Source organism: Callithrix jacchus, chromosome 9 (genome assembly GCF_049354715.1).
Source record: "Callithrix jacchus isolate 240 chromosome 9, calJac240_pri, whole genome shotgun sequence".
Taxonomy (NCBI): Eukaryota; Metazoa; Chordata; class Mammalia; order Primates; family Cebidae; genus Callithrix; species Callithrix jacchus.
This window is the reverse complement of record NC_133510.1, coordinates 46,728,806-46,750,932: the sequence shown is the minus strand read 5'-3', so window position 1 is coordinate 46,750,932 and position 22,127 is coordinate 46,728,806. Positions and strand designations below refer to the sequence as shown.

At 37.8% G+C, this 22,127-nt stretch overlaps 1 protein-coding gene across 15 annotated transcripts in view; it reads right to left on the bottom strand.

Annotated features, from left to right (window-relative positions):
- Positions 1 to 22,127, bottom strand: part of SOX5 (SRY-box transcription factor 5) — a 1,034,770-nt gene that overhangs the window by 1,000,388 nt on the left and 12,255 nt on the right. The window contains exon 1 of one of the 15 annotated variants that reach the window (XM_035258424.3): positions 8,522 to 8,880. The exons of the other annotated variants lie outside the window; for them this stretch is intronic. The gene's annotated coding sequence lies outside the window, so the exon portion shown is untranslated. Of the gene's footprint in view, positions 1 to 8,521; positions 8,881 to 22,127 lie in introns of those variants that run through there. 15 annotated transcript variants of the gene reach the window in all.

Sequence of the window (22,127 nt, the reverse complement as noted above, 5' to 3'; positions counted from 1 at the left end):
CCTTTTAACGAAAAGAAAATATACACATCATCCCACAGGCCTGAGCTAAAATTTATATTTACATTACTCAAGAAAAAGAAAACAAGAAGCAGAATCTTAGGAGAGTTCAAGGATGAAGGTCATGGGAGATACTGTCAGCACTTGGTGGTACTATCACAAATCTTATTGCAAGTTGCAGAACAACCAAAATGAACAAAACACAAAAGCAGACCTTGTAATTTTTTTCAAGAGTTATCGCTTGCCAAACTAGTGCTATTCTAGTTAAAAGGCCATCCAATTCGGACTTGATCAAAAGGTACCCAATATATGAACAAGATCATAAACCCCTCAACAAAAATAACTGCAAATCTAGCTGCAATAATGGTTATTCTACATTTCATCAACACAAGGTATGAACAACTAACACCTATTTGAATGTTACACTTTACAAAATGCATCCACATAATCAACTCATTTTATATCCACAAAAAATTCTATGTGCTAAACCTAATTTTACAAGTGAGGAAAGAGCGAGTCCAAGTTCAGCGACCCGAGCACAGTAAACCTAGATGGTGACGTTGGATCTTCTCCCTACAACGCTGTTTCTGAAAAAACTGGGGTGGGATATATTATGGGGGTAAGAGGTACATTTTTTAAGCCATTATAAGGTAGGAGAAGTCTAAAAATAATATGTAGAGCTCCCCTAAACCCCATCTCTACTAAAAATACAAAAAAAAAATAGCGGGTCGTGGTGATGCGTGCCTGTAATCCCAGTTACTTGGGAGGCTGACACAGGAGAATCTCGAACCCAGGAGGTGGAGATTGCAGTGAGCCGCAGAGGTAGCACCATCGCACTCCAGCCTGGGCGACCGGGCAAGACTCAGTCTTAAAAAAAAAGCTAATTTTCATTGCCCTTCGCTCTTCATATCTAATGTGCAAGAAGAGTGGATTTAGGTATTTAAACTGTAAGAAAAACAGAAAGAAGGAGGAAATCAAGAACATAAGGGAGGAAGGCAGAGAGAGAGGGAGGATAAATTTACTAACTCAGCTAAATAAATGTATTCCCTTCTCTAAACTAAGGATTGTGATAGCAACAGGCAATCATACAAAGCAGATTAAAAAGTGAAGTCTTATGAGGTCAATCACAAAACTATGTAATTGAAATTTAGATAAAAATATTATGATCAAAAAAACTGTTAAATCCACTAAAATTGCTGGGATCTCATGAGTTTTAAGAAATTATCTATGGTAAACTCACTGCATTATTATGGAAGTAACAAAAATTAGTTACAAAGACCAATTCCAACTTAATTCAAATTTGAAAACAAAATAGGCACCTAATCCAAACCTTATTTTTAGTTCAAAAATTAATTTGACTTTCTCTCTTTAGTCACCTTATTTAAAACATTATTACATTTCTCAAGCTTCCTAGAACAAAAGGCAATTTCCTGACATTTGAGTTTTCTGATATTCTCAAATAAGATTAAATAGCACTCAACTATTTTATTTTAATCCAACATGCTTTGTTGAACCTACACTTGCTTGTCAACCCTTCTAACATTATTCATTGTAGTGGAGAATTGCAAAAAACTCTGGGGATGTCACAGTGAGGAATCTGGACATACTGATAGCTAAGATGTACTCTGAAATGAATATCATATGATCTGGTGAACACTGAATTTCTTACTAAATAAATTTGCAAAATTATGGTGTTTTAAAATTTATGACCATGTAAGTTAGTTGTCAAACTCTGTATACATGATTTTGTATATTTCTTACTGTTTAGCCATGGAAATGATCTATTTGCAATCAACTGTGCCAGTCTACAAGTGTCCAGACTGGTCTTGAAGAGCCAACAAATACACTCAAAGGAAGAAAATCCCTGAAATATGTATTGCTACTATGAAAATTGGAGGCATTTCTGACCAACATTATGCAGGAAAAAAACTATATTTAAGATATTTAGGCTCTGGAAATGTTGAATTATTATCTGAAAAACTAATATGAAACAAAAAAAATTGAAATTATTTTTCCATTTGGACAAGTTATCTTAGCTCAGAATTAATGGTTTTGAAAGACTCTGTGCATTTTTCACAATTTGGAAAGGATAGGCACACCAATCTAAAAATGGACACATTTTTGCATGTCAGTTATAACAGATGCACACAAAAACACATGAAATATATTGTGATTATGACTATACTATATATAGTTATAGTATAACTATAAAGTAATGTAACATATTTAAACATATTTTAAACCTATTTTAAACCTTCACAGACAAATATGTGTGGTCCTTCAAAGAAGTGAATGTAAGAAACTATATACTCATCTCCCTGTTGCTACTAGTGCTTAAAATACTTTTAGAGCCCCTGTTCTGTAATATTCCAATTTATGATTGACCCAAGAAAACAGATGTGTTACTTGAGCTCCACAATTTGGGTTGCCCTCTTCTGCTCCCCGCACCTTTCATTGCCTGCCTGCTTTACTCACTAGACTTGGTCAAATATATCTTTTGACTATTTTCAAATATAAAGCCTTTCTTCAAAGTAAGAAAATTTGCCCACTGAGGTTATCAAAAGAGCACGCTTCAGGCTCTATGGCAGCTCCAAAATGGAGCTCCTGAATATTCTGAGCAATTTCAGTTGTCAGACCTCAAGGCAGGACAGAGAAAGACCCCAAAATTAGCATGAGGACTTTTTCAGCAGACCAACTATTTAAATTGACAATAAAAGCTGGACAAAATGATCAACTCTGTAAGAAAGCCCAGTGAAAGGAAATAGCAAACGAAAGTAGAAAGAATACAGCTTGTTAAAACAGGAGCCAGGGAGGTCTTTTTCTTCCCTGCAGTGCAGAAAAGAATCCATTTAAGGGGTGTACCTTTTTCTGTCTATGTAATACTCAATTTATCTATCCTTGTCTGACAAACTCACAGTATTTCAGAAAACCAAAAGATCTAAGTTTGGGTGGGTACCTGGTTCCGTATCGTCCTCTGCCCTGCCTTAAGGTTTGACCACTTCAAATTCAATCTAGTCACTGTATCTAAAACCAGTTGATTTGCAACTACTGCCTTCTCAACATGCAGACTGACACAAACAACTATGTGGGAGTCACTGACCCAAACAACTATGTGAGAGAAACAGAGAAAAATGCACTGATAGAGACAGAAAAAACACTACTAGTTAGACTTTGTATCGAGTTTCTATTTCCTCCAGATTCCTGAAGAACACAGACACAAACCCAAGAACCATTTCATCAGGATGCATAATATCAAACTCCCTGAAAAGGGGAGACAAGACAAGGACGATTTACATTATACAAGTGGGTATCCTTCAAATTTTCAATGAGATCTTTTATCTAAAATAAATTCACCAATAATGTCTGGCAAAAACCAAAATGTGATAGAACTGATTCCAAGTAGAACAGATTACTGATAAAAGATCCTTAGCAATAAAAAGACTAATGGCCCTTCAAACTAAAACTGCCATTTTGTATATGCTTCTAACTCCAGGAATCTGTTCCTAAATGATCTCATAATGAAATAAGAAGTGATCATATAGAAAAGCCCTCGGTTTGCAGGATACTAAATGAATCACTGGATTTTCAAAGTGGGCATTATAAAATGAGTTTACTAGTAGGTAACCAGAAACTAAATGACTTCTAACTACTGGAAAACCACCAGAAGCCTCTCAAAAGAGAAAACTCACAATTTCAATGAATCCTTTTACTTTGCCAAGTATTTCCATTATAGCAATCTAAATTGATGTAGCAGTCCTATATCCTCAATTAATTTCTAACTTTTCAACAAATTATCAGTTAACGTTTTCAATACATTATTTGGTTTCTTCATTCCTGTGATACATAGATACGTTTCTAGGTTTTCTTTCTTTCCAGCGCAAGTTAAGATTAAAAAAAAAAAGACATAATGAATATGATATTCTGTTGGAATTAATCCATGGTCAATTCCATTTTGTAAAGGAACTTGTTCCAGACTAAAAATGCCAATTCCCTAAATGAGTTAGACTCATTTATATTAGAACTCAGAAATTCTCTAGCTTGGATATGGAATACAATTTGATGCTAAAAATTTGATGTTAAGTTCTCACATACACAATGTAGTTCGCTGATACATGGAACACAGGCTCTTTATAACAAATACCCTGAAGATCTTTAATTGGTAGTTAGTAAACATGCTTTTTCTAATCATCAAGTCTCTTAAATATTATGTTTTTAAATATGCATTTAGGGAAACTAATGAGGTAAAACATGAGAGGGATAAAGAAGGTAGGTTGTTTTCAAAATTAAAATTTTCAGGACATCCGTCCAGCAGGCATAAAACAACATAAAACAAATAACTAGATAATCAAACAATAAAAGCAAACTAGAAATAATATGAAAGCTTTTTTAAAAACTGTTATTGCACATATGCAATAATTACTTCCATCAAGACTTTTATTGTACATTTGTTTTTATGGAATCATAACGTACAAGTGCATGCTATTGTTTAAACACATTCACCACATACCCCATAACAGAATATGATGACAATATGTATTAAAGATAATACAGAAAATGTAGCTAAATGCATTCTGTATTATGGTTCCATATTACAGCATGCAAATGGTTCTGACTAAGCAGACACAGGAGACAGTCGTTAGTGTGCACGCTGTGAATGTATATTATGAATAATGCATAAAACTTGGCTAAACCCTAATGAGCCCATTGACATCTATGGGGTCCAAAGGAGGCTCAGATCCCGAAGCATGGCCCTGTCCATTTCTCCCCACTAATCATTATAAAAAACAATACCATGAAAACAAAGGATATTCAACTACTTGAATATATTCTCATTCCAGGTAAAGGTTTTGAAATAAGCAGAAACTTTGAAAAGAGAGCTAAAAGTCCATCTTACATCATCAGCCCACTTGCAGTTTTTGAAAATTATCCACTGCAATTCAAATGGGACAAAAGCTGCAGTTGAGGGTTTCATGTTATTTCTCGTCTCTGGTTTTCTTCAGGGAGCTGCTATTACAAGGAAGATCTCAGCAATCCCTCAGAAAAGTCGCCAAACTCTTAGACCATAGCAGTAGAAACTCCTCCTGCTTTGAAAGACTAACGTTTACAAAATGAATTATAGTCAATTAAATAGGGAAGTAGATATAATATGTCTAAATACATTCTTTAAGAAACTGCTTAAAATTCTGGTTTTTACACAGCTTTTTAAGGAATCAAAAGAATGTCAGGAGTACATTACTTACAGCACGTTTTTTTTTAAAAATCAATGTTTTTTCCAATAGCCATTAACTAGAGACTCTTAAACCTGAGTCCTTGAAAAGAGAAAGCATAACATCTATTATCCCGACATGGGTGTACCCCAAGATGAACACCTATATGGGGATGTTTAACGTGTTCACTGAGCCAAAATGCAGAGCTGGGCAAGCTGTGCTTGAGATGCACAAATTAAGTATGTGATAGAAGCCTGTGCACCCAAAGCCTCTCCTAGGAGTGGGGCTGGGAAAGCAAGGACAGCTGCTGCTTCATGGTGCTCCCAGGGGCGGGTGGGAAATGGGCATTCTGAGAACACATCCCCAGAGTCCAGAGAGGAGGCAAGGGCTGGCCGCTTGGGGAAGCAGCAAGCCAAGAAAAACCCTGCTCTCTCAGAAAACATGCAAGAGCAAAATGTCAAAGTGAGAGCTGGAGTGAAAATTCTGGGATGGAGTTGTTGTCAGTTTGCCCAGCTCCATGAGGTTTTCCCATCCCTTTACCAGGTACAACAACCAGACCCAGCCAAGGCAAAGGCCCAAACTGGAAGCTGCCATGGAGCCCAAGGCATGAAAATGCATAACCACCTCCATCACTGAATTCTAAAACGCAGGTCATTTACCAGCCCATATTTGGGCTAAAATCGGCTCTCAGCTTAGCATTACTGGGAATTTAGCCTATGTGCTGGGAATAGAGGGCTCACTGGAAGACCCCTCCTGCAAAATAATACTGTCATCATTTTCCCGTCCCTCCTCACCCACAGAGGCAGAAATACTCACTTTAAACATTGATGAAAAACAACCCTTTATAAGTTTCTATTTAAAGTACAAATACTCCTGGGTATAGTTTAGAAAAATCATGATAAACTTGTTTGTTTTTAATTTGCTTTCTGTTGTGAGAAGAACTAGGACAATAGAGGATGTCTTAGTATGTTTGGGGTAGTCACAAGTGATTTGAAAAGGGGGTAAAAGGTTAGAGAAGACAGGACACACTGCTGACAGATTAACTTTGCTTGCTTTTCCAATTGCACTAGCACAGCCAGAGATTTTGTGATGAGGAATTAAGAGTCTTAGCAGACTCTTAAGGTTGAAAACTTTCTGGGCACTATATCATTATTTTGGTATTTACAGCTGGATAAGCGCAGCCACTGCTGCTAGAGCATGAAGTATGAAAATCAGACAGAAAAATAAGGTATTTGTTGTAACCGCTTCTGCTGTTTTCCTGGTTCTAAAATTTGCCTCATATCAAGTGCAATAGAACAAAGTTCAGTTCCTGATAGAACCATTCCATAAAGCGATTCTTCCTCTGAAAACCATTCTCTACCACGGCTGGTCCCAGCTCCACGATAAGCAGCTGACAATTGCTTCCCCTCCCCACACACACCCTGTGTTCCTTCACCCCTCCCAGATGCCACCAAAAGAATCACAGAAAGTCTCTCAGTGGCACTTTGCTTCTCAGCAGGAAGCTGTACTGTTTGTGATATCCATTTTGATTCAAACCTAAATTAGGCCTCTGGAAATAGGTAATGCACAAAAAGAAGCATTTTGTGTCACCAAATTATTATTATAGGTTACTGTTAACCCTTGGAAGATAGAGGTGAGCTCCGTAGCTCCCCACTGAGGTGACTATTTGTCATGAAATCATAGGCCCTACCTCAAAAGATGTTTCAGGTGAGCCTGCGATAAGGCAAACTGTCTAGTTGACCTATAGGATTCTGATAGCTAGTTTAAGTGGGAAAGCTAAGAGAAATGCCAGTTAAACAAAAGGATCAGCACAGCATGGGGAACCAGCAGTGCGCTAGCACAAGTTTAACAGCTGACAGCACCTAGAGAGAGATGTCGGGATCAAGGCATTTTACTATCAGACCGATTTAAGACCCTTCCCTTCAAAAGCGCTCCTTGCAAAGACTTGTAGGGTTTTGCAGGGCAAAAGTTCAGAGCAACACACATTTTTTAAAAAGAGGTCATTTGTGATCAAACTATCAACGAGTCCTCTTGAAATAATGAATTCGACTACGGAATATGCTGATGCTTCTACTTTTTCATACAGCCTAGCTAGTCAATACATTTTACTTTTGAAAAGCCCTGCTCGAAAAGTTAAATGTCTGGCCCTAATTAAGATTCAGAGAAGTCTCAGAACTCACCCTAAGAGTATGCCTGCATTACAGTCCCAGCACCAGTCCTTGAAAACCTCTGTCGTTTTTACTTTTTCTAATTTAAGCTTTGTAATACATGATTCTCCCATATTCTTCATCACTACATTAAAAAAAAAAGCAGTCTTTGTATGTTATTTATCAACACAGCTGATTAAAGCATTCAAGTCAGAGACAACTTTCTATTCACCTATACCTGGGAAGAAAACACGCAGAAGATGCATGTCATCTTCTTGTCTTTCAGCACAACTCAGGTCCCTTGCTGATTGAAAACTGTAGAAGAGACAGTCATCATGCCATACAATAATAGCTTGGCTTTCCATTCTTCCGTGTGCATTTTTATTCTGTTTTGGTAAAAAAATTATCACGTGTTCCCAGCTTATCTCATTAAAATAAATAGACATGACTGAATTCATAGCTCTGGAGACACAGTAAACACAATGCAAAATATAATTCCTCAAATTGGAATAACTGATCTTTATTGAATAAATAACTAAATAAATAAAGCTTCTTCAAAGTGAGTATCATAGGTTGATGATGAAAAGCTACTGGTAACATGGAAAAATAAAACAGCTAATAAGAACAACCAAAGTTTTACAGGGAGTTTAGCAGACTCTGGATCCTAGCCAAATTTCATAGCAGCCCAGAGTTTTTAGCTGAGTCCCAAAAATGTGAAGGCAGAGTCAATGCTCCTCTTGTATTTCCTAGACACAACTCATAAAATGATAGGTTCTTTTTAATGTCTAAGAATCTTATTTAGTTCTCATTCTGCTAAGCAACATAATCTTCAGACTGAGAAAATGCCTGTCCAATCCCATCAACTGCAGTATGTAACATTTTAACATCAAAAGTCCTGGAACCACACACCCCAGGGTCAGGCCAGCAGACTTTCCCAATGCAATCTCATTCAAGGAATCGTGACTAGCTAATGACTTAGTTTGCTTAGGTTATCTAGATATTACCTGAATGCCAGCTACTGAGAATAAATTTCCTGTGTTTCCATGTTCTAAAATAATTCCTCCATTCAAGTACTCAACGGCATTTCGTCTAGTCACAGCTAAAGCACCTCCTGTTGACAAGGCATTTTCTCAAAAGTTTCTGCAGACTATTTGTCCACACTGTACATACCTGTTCAGTCCATTCCCTGGGAAGTTGCTTTTGCCACAGCTTCCTCCTTAAAAATATTCCTACACCCATGCTGGTTTTGTATCTGTTCAGTTCAAATTTAGATTCATTGGTACATTTCCACAGTTACATTTCTTGTTCGATTGATGTTTCCTTTTATTTATTCTGAAGTTTTCGACGTAAGACAAACAGGAATACTACCTTCTAAAATTACTACTATCCTACCATCCTCCGATGGAACATTAACGGGAAGCAATATTCTCCAAAGCTATGAAGCATACACTGCCCTAAATTACATTGCAGTTGCTGCCCTGAGCTCACACATTTTTGAATAGAAAGGCTCCCAGGGATCTCTCTGTACTGACTGCATTTACTGCTTTAAAATATTTTTAACCCAGACGCTGAAGTGCCAGCCTTGCAGTTCCTCATGCTAATCCCAGCTTGGGTGGCTGTTCTGAAGGGAAAGCATTCAAAACATTGTAACAGTGCATCAACTTTGACCCTTTTCGCTTACACATGAGACTCTTAAAAAAAGTTTGAATTCCAGAGGGAATCACTGAACTTTGACATGCTTAAAATTAGTTTTGTTTTACTGCCTTCATGGTGACTCAACAGGCCAATTTTCCAGACACTTAAGACTTTTCTGCCCCTTAAGATTTCAGTTCAAGTCCACAGCTATGCTTGCCGGTCAGATCAGAACACTTTGTCCCAGGGTTTCAAGCAACAAATTCCCAGATCTCCATCTCTCTGCCAGATGTTGGCATTACTTGGTATTAAGCTGGATCTAAACACACACACACACACACACACACACACACACACACACACTATACACACTAAGAAGACAGGCTGTAATATTTTTTCTTCCACTTGGAGCCTTTTAAGAAACCAAGTTTTCCACTCAAAATTCAGTCATGGGGAAATGTTTATCAGGATTATGTAAACATTACTTACTGGCCTAACTCCTGCACACTAAAACTCTTAACTGTTTTGATTAGCAGTACTATGACATCTTTAAAATATGGTCTTTCTAAATCTATGTGTATCAGTGGGGGAAAAGCATGCTGGGATTTTATTTTCTAATCTGAAACAGATTTTAGAAATTGTTAATGAAAGATTACCATATCACAAATGAACAATATCACATTGTTTTATTTTCTCTCAAGAGAATTTCAAATATGGTGTTTGTTGTCAATTCATGGAAATTTATAAGTAACATCAATTTACCAAAAACCTAAAGGTATAGTGCATGTTCAGTTTGATTTAGTCCCTCAAAATTGATGCCACCCCTTTAAGAAAACAAAACTTTACAAAATCAAATTAGCCAATTTCATTAATATAAGCCAACATGTTAAAAAGAACAAAGTACCTGTAAGTTTGGAACAAGTGCCACATAAACCCTGTGCATTAAAATTTTTAGAAAAGTCAGATACACGCATTCTGATAAGAAAAAAAGGGTAGAATGAAGCCAGAAAATAAAGAAATTTTAACACAGGTAGTAAACCAGGATAAAATAATTACCATAACACAGATTAGCGTATATAAATCACATACCATGTTAAACAAGAAGTCTTTACTGGCTCCAAATGTTGAGTTACCTATATTGAAAGGTGATGTTACAAAGCGTGTTCCAGAGCTTCATGTTCAAACGCTGGCTTACACTTAAATCTATCAACTTTCAAAAAGCTACTAAAATACAGACATTTGATCCCTACTGTACATTAAAGCTGGAAGTCAGACATTACAAAGATGGTACAGAAACTGACCACAGCAAAATTATCTTTTTAATTGTCTGCTCTCCTTAATACTCAGAAAAGAAAAACTACTCACCTAAGTCTCTCTGACAAACATTTATTTCATTTCCTACATATTTAAGAAGAAACACAACAAAGATGTTCAAAGTGGGAGGAAATGGCAAACTTCTGGCTATGTATATTAACTTAGTCCTACTTCAATTACATTTTACCCATAAGTCATTCAACACATAAACACTGAATGACCACAGTGTTCTTAAATTAAGAAAACATTTGGAATTCATTCCAGTTATTTTACATTTCAAGCACATGTAACCACATGGGTTCTTTACTGATGGCTAAGAAAACAATTTAAAAACTACTAATAGTTTTGAAAACTGGATCAATTATTTACATGAAGAGGTGAACTGAAATGTAAATTCCAAGTGCTGCCAACCTACTAGTGCCTTCAAATGACATAAAAATTAATATGAATCATGTAAGATGCTGATGAATGCACATACTTATAGGTCAGACAGTCAATGGCAGTATTTAAATAAAATTATACAGAGATGTTCCCATGTAAGGACCTTATCTGAAGAATCTGCCAACATAAGATTAGTAGTGTAGTTGCTTAATCCTTTAATTGTTTTAATAATAAAGTATACTGCTAATTATGTAAGGCTTTTGGCCTTGCATTCCAAAAGATGTATTCACATTTTCTTTGTATACGTTGTAAAAATTAACGTACACTTAAAAAGATAATGTGACTTTTTTAAACAAATACACCTTGCCACCTAAGTTCAAATGTATTTTACGGTGTTCACGGTCACCTCAGAACACTACTCATTTAAAGATCAGCCATTATTCACAGTATTTTGAAACTGTTTTCTAAGTCTGTGCACACACAGGCAGGCATACACACTTCTAAATATCCTCAATGGTGACAAACTTCATAATTTGAAAGTCAATTTTAGCCATTTTCATCATTTCAGAGAGACATTTATAGCCAATTCTGGTGAATAAAAAAAAGATGATGAATCTTGGTATAAAATGCGATTAGAGAGTAATGAGATGGATGTTTTAGTCAGGCTTGCAAATAATTCAAAAGACAATTTTGAGAGAGGAAGTTTTTCCAAAATGTTTTGAACAATGGCATCATTGGAAAAGGGGTTTTGTTTCTCTGGGTGACAATTTTGAAAACAACATTAATATGAATGCATAAATTATGGTGCAATCGTTGTTTTCAAAAATCAAACTCTGTACTTTTCAATCATATCCTGCAAATATTAAATAGAGAAAATCTACATTTTTCCTTTAGATGACTATGTATGTGTATGCTGAAGCTTCCATTGGGTAAAACTAGCCATAAGTTGATTTGCAAAATATTATACATAATATAAACTTAACCATTTTAATCTTTCAAAAAAGATGGCATGCAATTTTTTCAAAACCTTATTTTCGTTGTCAGGTATTTACAACAAGCCCCAATCTGTAGGCTTCTATAAACTTTTTTCTCCTATTAACAGTAAAAATCTGGCAAGAGCTCACTGTGGGATTATGCACAAAAGCTGCAAATTTAAACAAGGTGCGATCTTACACTTTTTCACACATTATTGTATCGTGCTGCACCAGAACACTAAGGTATGCACAGTTCCAAAATAGCTTGGGTTATTACTGCACAGCCTTGAGAACTACTAATGTCCTGATGAGAGCACCTTTCCAAAGCTGCTTCTTTAATATTACACTCTGGTAAAAGGTTGCTTTCATTATTTGTATTTTGCAATGAAAAAAAAATGAAGAAGTGTCCATGACATTGCATCACAATTCTGAGGCTTTAATTTTTAGTAGACCTTCATAGTTACAAAAGTTGTTTCATCAATATGACTATGACAATGGGACTCAATACTATTTAATCGACTCAATTATGGAACAAGTGTGCTTTTTTCCTTAGCTGCCCTACTTTCCTTTAAGTCGCATTTGAATTATTGATGAAATTGCAATAAAGCATTTCTTTGTTACACATAGTTTAGAAGTAAAGAAGGATGTTTCATGGTTAATTTTTAGCCTCACAAGAATAAAATAAACACACGTGTTGTCCTTTCAAAGAAAGTCAATAGCATGGTACAAGCTTAAAAGAATGACTTTTCTTTTTTTTCCCCCTATTGTTTTGAGAACATAATGTGCTGAAACAGTGAACATAAATACAAATGTAAAAGGAGAAAAGGGTGAAAGAGTAGAGTATAGAAAAGTCTGTTCCAGGTCTTCCTGGGTGATAAAAAGATTTAAACTATGATAAATTTAGGCACTGCTTTACCTCTAGTATTTCAAAGACCCATTTAGTCACATAGCAGGCCACGAAAAACAGCACAATGAGTAATTTTCAGAATAAGGACATTTCTTATTTAGGCTACTCTGATCACTACCTGATGTCCCTTCATTCCTTTTTCCAAACGACAGCCAGAATAATCTTTATAAATCACAATTCTGAATATTTTCATTACTTTCCAATGCTTTTCTGATTAAAAACCCAAAGGCTTAAGAGTACCAACAAGAGTCTACGTGATATGACTGCTGCCTCCTCCAACCTCATCCTTCACAGCCTTGGCCCTTCTTTTCTGTGTTCTGCCCACACCGCTCTCCTGGTCCCTTAACAGTCCAAGCTTTAGCCCGTTGCAGAGATTTGTACATGCTGTTCCCCAATCCCTACTCACCCAGACCTTCTCCACCTAGTTGGCCTTTCATGCTTTTCATACCGTACCCCAAATGGCTCGTCCTCATGAAAGCCTTATGGGACTTCCAGAATAAATCCAGCTACTCTATAGCTCCTTATAACTGTCTGTACTTTTCTTCCATAATACACTCGATAGCACTTATCACTATACATATTTATAGTACAACGTTCTTAGCCAACCTACATTCCCCAAGTCGCCAGAGAAACTAACGTGCTCCATTTCTTCTGCAAAGCATACAATAGGCCTACGTGGCACCCTAATGGCAAAAAGGCTCCTCTACTAACCCACACAATCCTGCTCTCACCACTTTGTCTGTTTATGTCATTTGTTATTATAATCATATAAATTTATTAAATATGACATAATTAGGGAAATATAAGAGCCAAAATGAATGTTTTATTGACACCAAATTGCAGGCTTTGGAAAGAATAAAGGCAAACTGTTTATAAAAACCACCATATTAGGTGTCAACTTCATAACACTGGGATAAAAACTTTTTAAAACTAGCAAATTCTGCACTTAGATTGCTTGCTAAATGCCTTTAGGCTCTCCGGCCATTTTTAATAAATCAAACTAAGAACTGTTCAATATGTATTAAGGGCGTGGCTTAGCCAAGAAGATAATAAGAGTCATTACTCAGGAGACCCATACTTAAGTCTGAGTTCCACACCAATTACTTGCCAAATTGGTAAACATCGATGAACAATAAAACACTGATAAATTAATAAAACACAAAAGTTACAAATAATAAAATGTTTAATGCAAATACCATTTCTTTAAGATTCTATGTGCTCAAGATTTTTAAAAGAATCCAGCTACCAGTCGTAATAATACTGGAGGACAGAGCATCTCTCTAGGCTATTGGTATGGTCAGCTGACTCACCTCAATCTTCCTCACTAGACTGGCAGCTCCATAATGGCAGGAACCAAATCTCTTCTGCTTACCATTGTAACCCCCTTACTCAATTCATACGTGACCAAAAATGGACTTTCAATAAAAAATGTTTTAATGAGTGAATAAGAAGTTAAGATTAATCAAATACAACATTGTTTATTTTAAATTACTATGAAGATCAACATGTGGCTGGTCATGGTGGCTCACATCTATAATCCCAGCACTTTTGGAGGCCAAGGCAGGAGGATCATTTGAGGTCAGGAGTTCCAGACCAGCCCAGCCAACATGGTGAAACTCCATCTCTACCACAAAATACAAAAGTTACCCAGGCATAGTGGCATGTGTATGTGGACTAAACTACTCAGGAGGCTGAGGTGGGAGAATCACTTGAACCTAGGAAGCAGAGATTGCAGTGAACTGAGATTACACCACTGCACTCCAGCCTGGGCGACAGAGTGAGACTCTGTCTCAAAAAAATTTTAAAAATCAATATGCAAATGCAAATAGTTATAAAGAAATTAAGAACAAGTAAGGATAGAGTCACTTGAAGATTTCAAGTCATAATATTGTTCTGAGAGACAGTCTACACTCTTCACTAAATAATGGAAAGATCATTTGTACGTATAGTTTTAAGGAATCTTAATTTTTATTCTTTTAAAGATAGCATGCTAGCATAACAAGGTTCTGCCTTTTAACTTATTAACTGTATTTAAGATTATGTGATTAGGTTTCCTTGGGGACTGAACCATGATTAGCATATCCTTATTAAGATATCTATATACTGGTTCCAAATCCAGCTGCCTTTTAAGTTTATCTATAATGAAAAGTAATAATAATGCTACCTGAAATGTATTTATCACCTTTCTTCCAAGAAATTTAAAGCAGACAATTTCTTGTGAGTAGATACTGTTAAATATAAAAAAAAGAGAACATAACTGAAATGGATTTTTATTAGCAAAATAAAAGATTTTAATAAGGAAGCTATCTTAAGTTCAGGCACAAGATGACTCTAGGATAATTCTTATAAATGAGACTGAGTTTTACCAGAAAAATGCGTATAAACATTTAAAACTCCAAAAAGATGGGAAAGAAATTATTGTATTTATGGAAAGTATTGTCTTTTCAGTTTTTCTATTGCAGAGATGACACTAATAAACATATCTTTTCATTATTGCAGTTAACTGATTTATATATTAATAAATCTGAAAAAAAAAAATGAAAGAACATTCAAAAGCATTCTGGGATATAAGGCAGGATATGAGTCATAAATTAGTGCCAGATATACAGAGGGGTAATAGTGTCATTGTGGCCCCAATCTTTTAGTTAATTGTGGGGAATTGCTAAACAGGAGACAACGCTCAGTCATTATGACCCCAGCTAGGGCAAACACATGCACAGATACACTCGCACATGCATACACACACACATTCCCTCCATGACTTCAAAAAACATTTTAAAGCATCCCAGTTCTATTCTAAAACCTAATTTTTCTTCAGTTCACTTTTTTAATACTTGGAGCTCATACTACTTCATTTAAATAACTGCATAGGTCAACCCCATTAAACTGCCAAATTTTGCCTACAACGCACTTTGTCCCCATTTAGTACTCAACTTATGTTTTAGAAATATAGTTCAGTAGTATTCAAAGTGGGTGCAAAAAGAAGAAAAATCCAATGGCATATTAGAAGAAAATATTATAGCTTCTAATTATATTTCTCATTTTATATTCTTTATTTCCTCTTTATCTTATCCCCTTTCTATGTATTTGCCATTAGTAGAGTAATTTATTTTTTATTGATGGTTTATATAGATGATCAGAAAAATTAGGCAAGTACTGACTTAGATGCCCACCTGAGAACCTGAAAAAACCTAGGACTACACTTTCTGGCTGATTACCTCTTGTCCACTGAGCAACACTATACCCAGTACACAAAGAGACCCCGTCACCACTACCATATGTCTAGGTCCAACCAGCTATCCTACCATCAATTAAAATGTTGCCTTGACATGGGGAGGGGAACATCACACACTGGGGTCTGTTGGGGGATGGAGGGCTGGGAAGAGACAGCAGGGGGCAGGGAGGTTGGGGAGGGATAACACTGGGAGAAATGCCTGATGTAGGTGACGGGAGGGGATGGATGCTGCAAACCACCATGGCACGTGTGTACCTATGCAACAACCCTGCAAGATCTGCACATGTGCCCCAGAACTTACAGTACAATAAAAATAAATAAATAAACCAATAAAATGTTGCCTTGGTTTCATTCCATAAAGAAATTTTTCTCCAAAGCCAGAAATTCAAGATGATCTACAAGGTTTTACTTGTTAATCTAATAGATTGCCACTGGGGCCCTCATTTTCACAACAGGAAGACGTTAATGTTAATGCTCTGCTCTCTCTTGTTTCACCATTTTGTCACACATAACAGTTTTCGTGTGTTTGAGGAAATGGATTATGAATTGCATTGTCTAATATTTAGCTAAATTAACCCTCATGAAATGGACAAGGGGTTTAAAAAGATTTCCTTCTCAAAAAAAAAAAAGGACAAATTTTCAAGTAATACTAATAACGCAAACATAAGTGAACCCAGGAAAATGGCAAAATTGCATCTCATGGCACCTGCATTTTAGAATTCTAAAAAATAGAGAAGCTATCAGAAAGGTTGTTTGCAGTGGTGTGGTGCCCAGCGGCACTTGCTGTGCCAGCCGCCAGGTATATTGGCTGCTGGAGGCTCCCAGCTCAGTGCCTTACCAAGAATAGCCCTAGCTTACAGTTGCGGCCCCTCCACAGGGATGGCCCACATCCCACCTGGATGTTCAATTGAAAACGCCTGGCTCTGGGTCTCCTTTCAGAACATCTCTGAACAGCCATCCAGTTCCAGAACTTCCTATGGGCAAGCTGAAGCCTCAACTGCATCACAGTCAACATCTCCTCCTGTCTGTCCTTTTTCCTCACCCCCTCACAGGTGGTGTCCCTGCCAACCGTCCCAGAAACTCACTACATGCAAATCTACGTGTCAGAGTAGGTCTCCAGGAAACTCTGACTTGGCTGTTAGAGCCACCATCGTTCAACCTAGACCTTGTTCTCGGTGTTTATTGGGCCCTGAATATTAACTAAAGTAGCAACACATGTACATGTCTTGCTATTAATGTCTGTGTGTTTCTGGGCATGTATGTGTATTCTGGGGGATCTGTGCTCTAACAATGTGCCTGATGGAGTACCCCTAAAATATTAATACGTCACTGGATATGCAAAGACAGCATTTTAACTGCTGACTTAAGGAGCTAGTTTTCCATTTTTTGCTTACTCTGTCATTCATTCACAAGCAAAACAGACCCCATTACTTAACAGTGTGTGCTTCCCCATGGCCTACATGATGGAATCTAGTGCATATGAGTCTGTAATAAAAAGATCACCTTGATCTAACCCCTGCCTACCATCACAGCCTCATCTCAGCCAGTCCTGCCCTGACTAACACCAAACTATCTGTAATTCCATGAACACAACATGCTATCTCTCACTGCCATGCCTCTTCCCTCAGATTGTCCTCTCTTCTTGGAACACACTCCCACTTTCTCAGAGCACCGCCCCTTGCCTTGCTTAGCTGAACTCATAGCCTCAGCAAGGATAGGTTGGTGGGAGCAGGATGTCCAAGGGCAGGGAATAAGTGGCTGCTCTGTCTCACAAAAGGTAAGAAATCTAACTGATGAAAAGTTGGTGAGCCTTTTATCACCTGAACCCAACAACTGTAAATCCTACCAGTAATAAAATGGTCCTTGCATGAGGGCTGACTTCCCCCAGGGCCCACTCTGGATACGCTGCATACCTGGTAAACCATGGCTCAGGAATTCCAGTAAACACTGAGTACTTCCGGTAAAACTTTGGAAGGTTTGGACATAGGCCTCTATTAACTCCGGGAAACAAAATAAGTTGTATTTTTTTTAAAAAGGCAAAGTAATCAGTATGTGATATGCTCAGGAATACACACACAATATTTACATAGTCAAAGTAACTGTGTTACTGAACTGATTTAACAACAAAAAAAGAAATTATATTGGAACAATAGGAGAAAAAATGTGTGGTTTTAGGAAGCAGACGTAGGAGGAGTGTAGTATAAGGAGCCAAATAGTGGAAGTCAACTGATATCTAACATTTTTTTAATAAAAAAAAAAAACAGTAGTAAACATTTTAGTTAGAAATACAGAATTGAAAGTAGTAGGAATGGAGTGGGTATAGTTGTCGATAGGACAAAAATGCTATCTTCTTATTTAGCCTTGGGTTTTCTATTATGTGCACACATTATTTTAATAGGTACTTAACTAATTAATAAGATACTGAGCTCAGGCATCAGTCATCTTAGAAAACCTTTCCCAGCGTCTCTTCAGTGCAGTCAAAATATTCTATCTGGGGTTATCTCTTTACCACTATACTCATCACAATAACAAATAACCAGTTTCTGTTACTAGCTCCCCTATCAACCTGAAGTTCTTACAGACAGGTATCAAAATGTATTTAGGCAGTATTTGTAGCCCCTGTCAGAAATGAGACTTAAATTCAAATCTGAATTCAACAAATATTCACCGAGCTTCAAGTAGACAAAAGTAGTAATAAGACACAGGGTTCTGACTTCAAGGAATTCAGTTGAAACCATAAACTGTTATTGTATGCTGGAATTCATTATGTGCTGGAGATTATTTTAAGTACTTTGCATTCATTCTATCATTAATTCCTCATAGTGGTTTTATAAAGTAAATACAATATACCCATTCTGCAGATGAGGAATCAGACTCAGAGGGCTTAAGTAAATAACCCAGCTAGCAGGGAAACTCCAAAACGGCAGTGTAATATTGAGCTACAGCATTGATGTCCCTTGACACAAACTCACAATATATGTCTCTCAGAAGACAAGACATGCTCACGACACGATTACAATATGCTACAATAGATGTCAAAAGCCATAAAGGTAGTTACAGATATGTCATAAGATCAGAGTGAGAGATACTCAGCTAGTATATTCAATGAGAATGCCGGGAAAGAGTAAAATTTAATTTGTAAATTAAGGGATGGGTAGGATTTTAGAATATCTACATGAGGGAGAAGAGTCATATAAAAGGAAGACATAAAGAGGCGAAGACAAATATGTATATGTAGACAGTAGGCACTATATATTCTGTGTCAAATTTCTCCCCACCAGCAGAGTCCCCGGGAACTAGGAGTATGGATTTAAGCACCTACTTTTTAAAGCTGTGAAACATGGAAACAATGGGAGCTTACCAGAGGGAGCATCTCAACTGGTTAGTGGAATGGGGATGAAGAGTGGTACAAAGCAACGGACACAGCGTGTTTGTTTCCGAAATCCTTCCTCTTGCCTTCCTCTCTAACACTATTGCCATAGTCCAAGCCACCCTGTTTCTCAGAGGTTGGACTTTCTCTTTTTTTGTTGTTTGAATCATTTCAATAGCCTCCTTTCCAGCTCCCCCAAATCTATTCATTCCTGCTTCTCTGAAATGTGATCCACGGGCTAGGCACATCTTGCACTGTCCTCTTGAGAAACCTGAGCGAGATTTTCATCACCCTTATTATGAAGACTCAATTCTGTAACATAGCTGTGAAGCCTTAATGATCTGATCCCAATGTCTCTCCACAACCCCATCTCCATCGATTTCCCTTCCACTCTGCTTTACCCATTCTACCCTTCTAATTCTAAGAACACACTCTTTTCCATCCCTCTTGGAACCCTTGCACATGCTATTCCTTCCACCTTGAAAGATTTTTTTTCTCTTGTTCTCATTACCTCATTAGCCATCTTTAAAATGTGACATCTTCATGAACTCATCCTCTAACTGCTCCTCCCCCAAATACATCAGAAACCTTTCTCATATGCTGTATAATCTCATGTGAAATACGGTTCCACAATTTGCAATCATAAATGGTAATTATTTGATTGAAGTTTATCTTCCCTAATAGACTTTAATTCCCTGTGTGCAAAATATATGCCTGTTCCACACACCACTGAATCTCTAGCATTTAACATGGTGTCTGGCTCATAGTAGGTGCTCCATAAATATTTACTGATTACTAAATGAATGAAGAAACAACAAAAAAGAGAAAGCAAAAATAGAGAGCAAAGTGGATTGGGAACCAAGGAAAGTCAGTTGATGAGGAGATTTAAAGCAGATAGAAAAAGTAATCTTGGAAGAAATCCATGAGTTCGACAGGGCCAAGTGTCAAAAATGGCTTTTGTGCAATGGCATGGCTTCTGTATGAGCATTCTGAGAAGAGTTAACAGGGCTGACATGTTGCAGATAGTCTGGGGGTCATCTGAGAAGCTCTGTTCAGCTTGAGCCAGATCACAAGCAAATTATTCTTGAAAGGAAGGTCTAAAACATGAGCCTGAAAAGACAGAGTTGGAGACATTGTAGAGCCCTTAAAAACCAGACTTCAGAATCTTAGTCACATCCATGTGTGGCAGGCACTCTGAATGTTTGAGAAATATTTCTAAATATTAATAGCATGTCAGGAGGATTGGCCTGATATCAGTAAATAGAGTGGACTGTAGGGACAGATACCAGTTTGGGGAACTTTGCAGTGATTCAGGGTGAAAGAGGTGAGTATAGAAGAAAGGGGAAAATGCAAGCATCATTTTGAGGGCTGACTTAACAGGACTTAAAATATGTTTTCTATGTTACAATGAGCAAGAGCCCAGACTTTGGCATCAGTCCACTCTGTGTTCAAATCTCAGCTATGCCACTTGCTAGCTATGGTACTTTGAGCAAGCTCAGTCTCCTTGGCTGTGTAATGGGAGAGCATCTGTACCTATGTCAGAGTTATTAGGAAAATTCAATGAAAATAAACTGCTTAGCACAATGTCTAGCAACAATAATTTATCAATCAACATCAATGTCAACTGTGCTTTCAAGTGAGACAGGAGCAGGGGCGCCATGATGGTATGGCAGGGAGGAAACGGTTTTTGGCGGGCAGGTCTTGATGTCATAAAAGGGCGGCCACCTATGTTGTTAACTCCTGTCTTGGCTTCTGCCGATCTTCCCTATAACCCATTTACCTTCCTGGTTTCCGCTCTGCACTCAGGCCAAACACAGCCTCTACTGACCCTTTTAGAGACGTCATCTTTCAAACATTTTGAGCCATTTCTAAACCTTTGCCTGCAACATTTATTTCCAACTGGCTCTCTTATTCTAACCCTGCCCCCTAGAAGCAATGCTAGATACAAAACTCCATGGCTAACCATAGATGCCAACCAGTTTTTAGTTTCATTTGAGTGGGTTGGCTGGCCCCCTTGCTGGAGTTGGAAGCCATATCATGTCAGGGGATTCAGAGGGGGGCTGGTTAGCTAGAGCTGCTTTCAGCTTTACCTGGGGACAAAAGGAGCATTATAGCATGGTCATTGGTCCCATTGAGGAGAAAGTGTATCTACAGTTTCCTTTGGGGCTTTGCATCCTCTTTACTAGATGTTTCCCAACATTAAACTCAAATATGGGGTTAGGTGTGGTGGCTTATGCCTGTAATCCTAGCACTTTGGGAGGCCAAGGCAGGAGGATCATTTGAGGCGCAGGAGTTTGAGATCAGCCTGGGCAATGTATCGAGACCCTATCTCTTTAAAAAAAAAAAAAATAGAAAGAATATTAAATGTGGAGCTGATCGGCAGCTTGTGCCTGGCATCTCCAAGGGAGAAGGTGCCAGGTTCAGCATGAGCAGCAGCAGGGATGTATAGGAAGAACCATGGCTGGCCTCTAAGGGATGGCACTGAGGCACTGGAGATCACTGAGGGCTGCCTGTCCACTGCAAGGAGTGTGGTACTGGGTGGGGCAAAGCTGAGAGGAGATGCAGGCTCTGTTTGGGGGATATGGATGGCTCAGAGTCTCTGCTTGTGGGTGCTTGATCCACCTCTGGGACCCTGCAGTCCTCTGCCAGCCTGGCTGTCTGTTAGGGATTCCACCTTCTGCTGAGCCTCTCCTTGGAACCTGAGCCTCATCTTCAATGAGGGATCACAAAGCAGCCAGGCAGGTGAGAGACTTAATTTGCTTCGTCCAAGAGTAAAGTTGAAAAACCGAAGAAATAAAGTGATGTGGTGCCCACAAAAAAAAAATCTCTCTTCCGAAGAAATGTCAGGAAGATTATTTTGAAAATAAGTGCAAAGTTAAACTTGGTTTCTTTCTTTCTTTTTGAGACAGAGTCTTGATCTGCTGCCAGGCACCAGGCCGGAGTGCAGTGGCGCGATCTCGGCT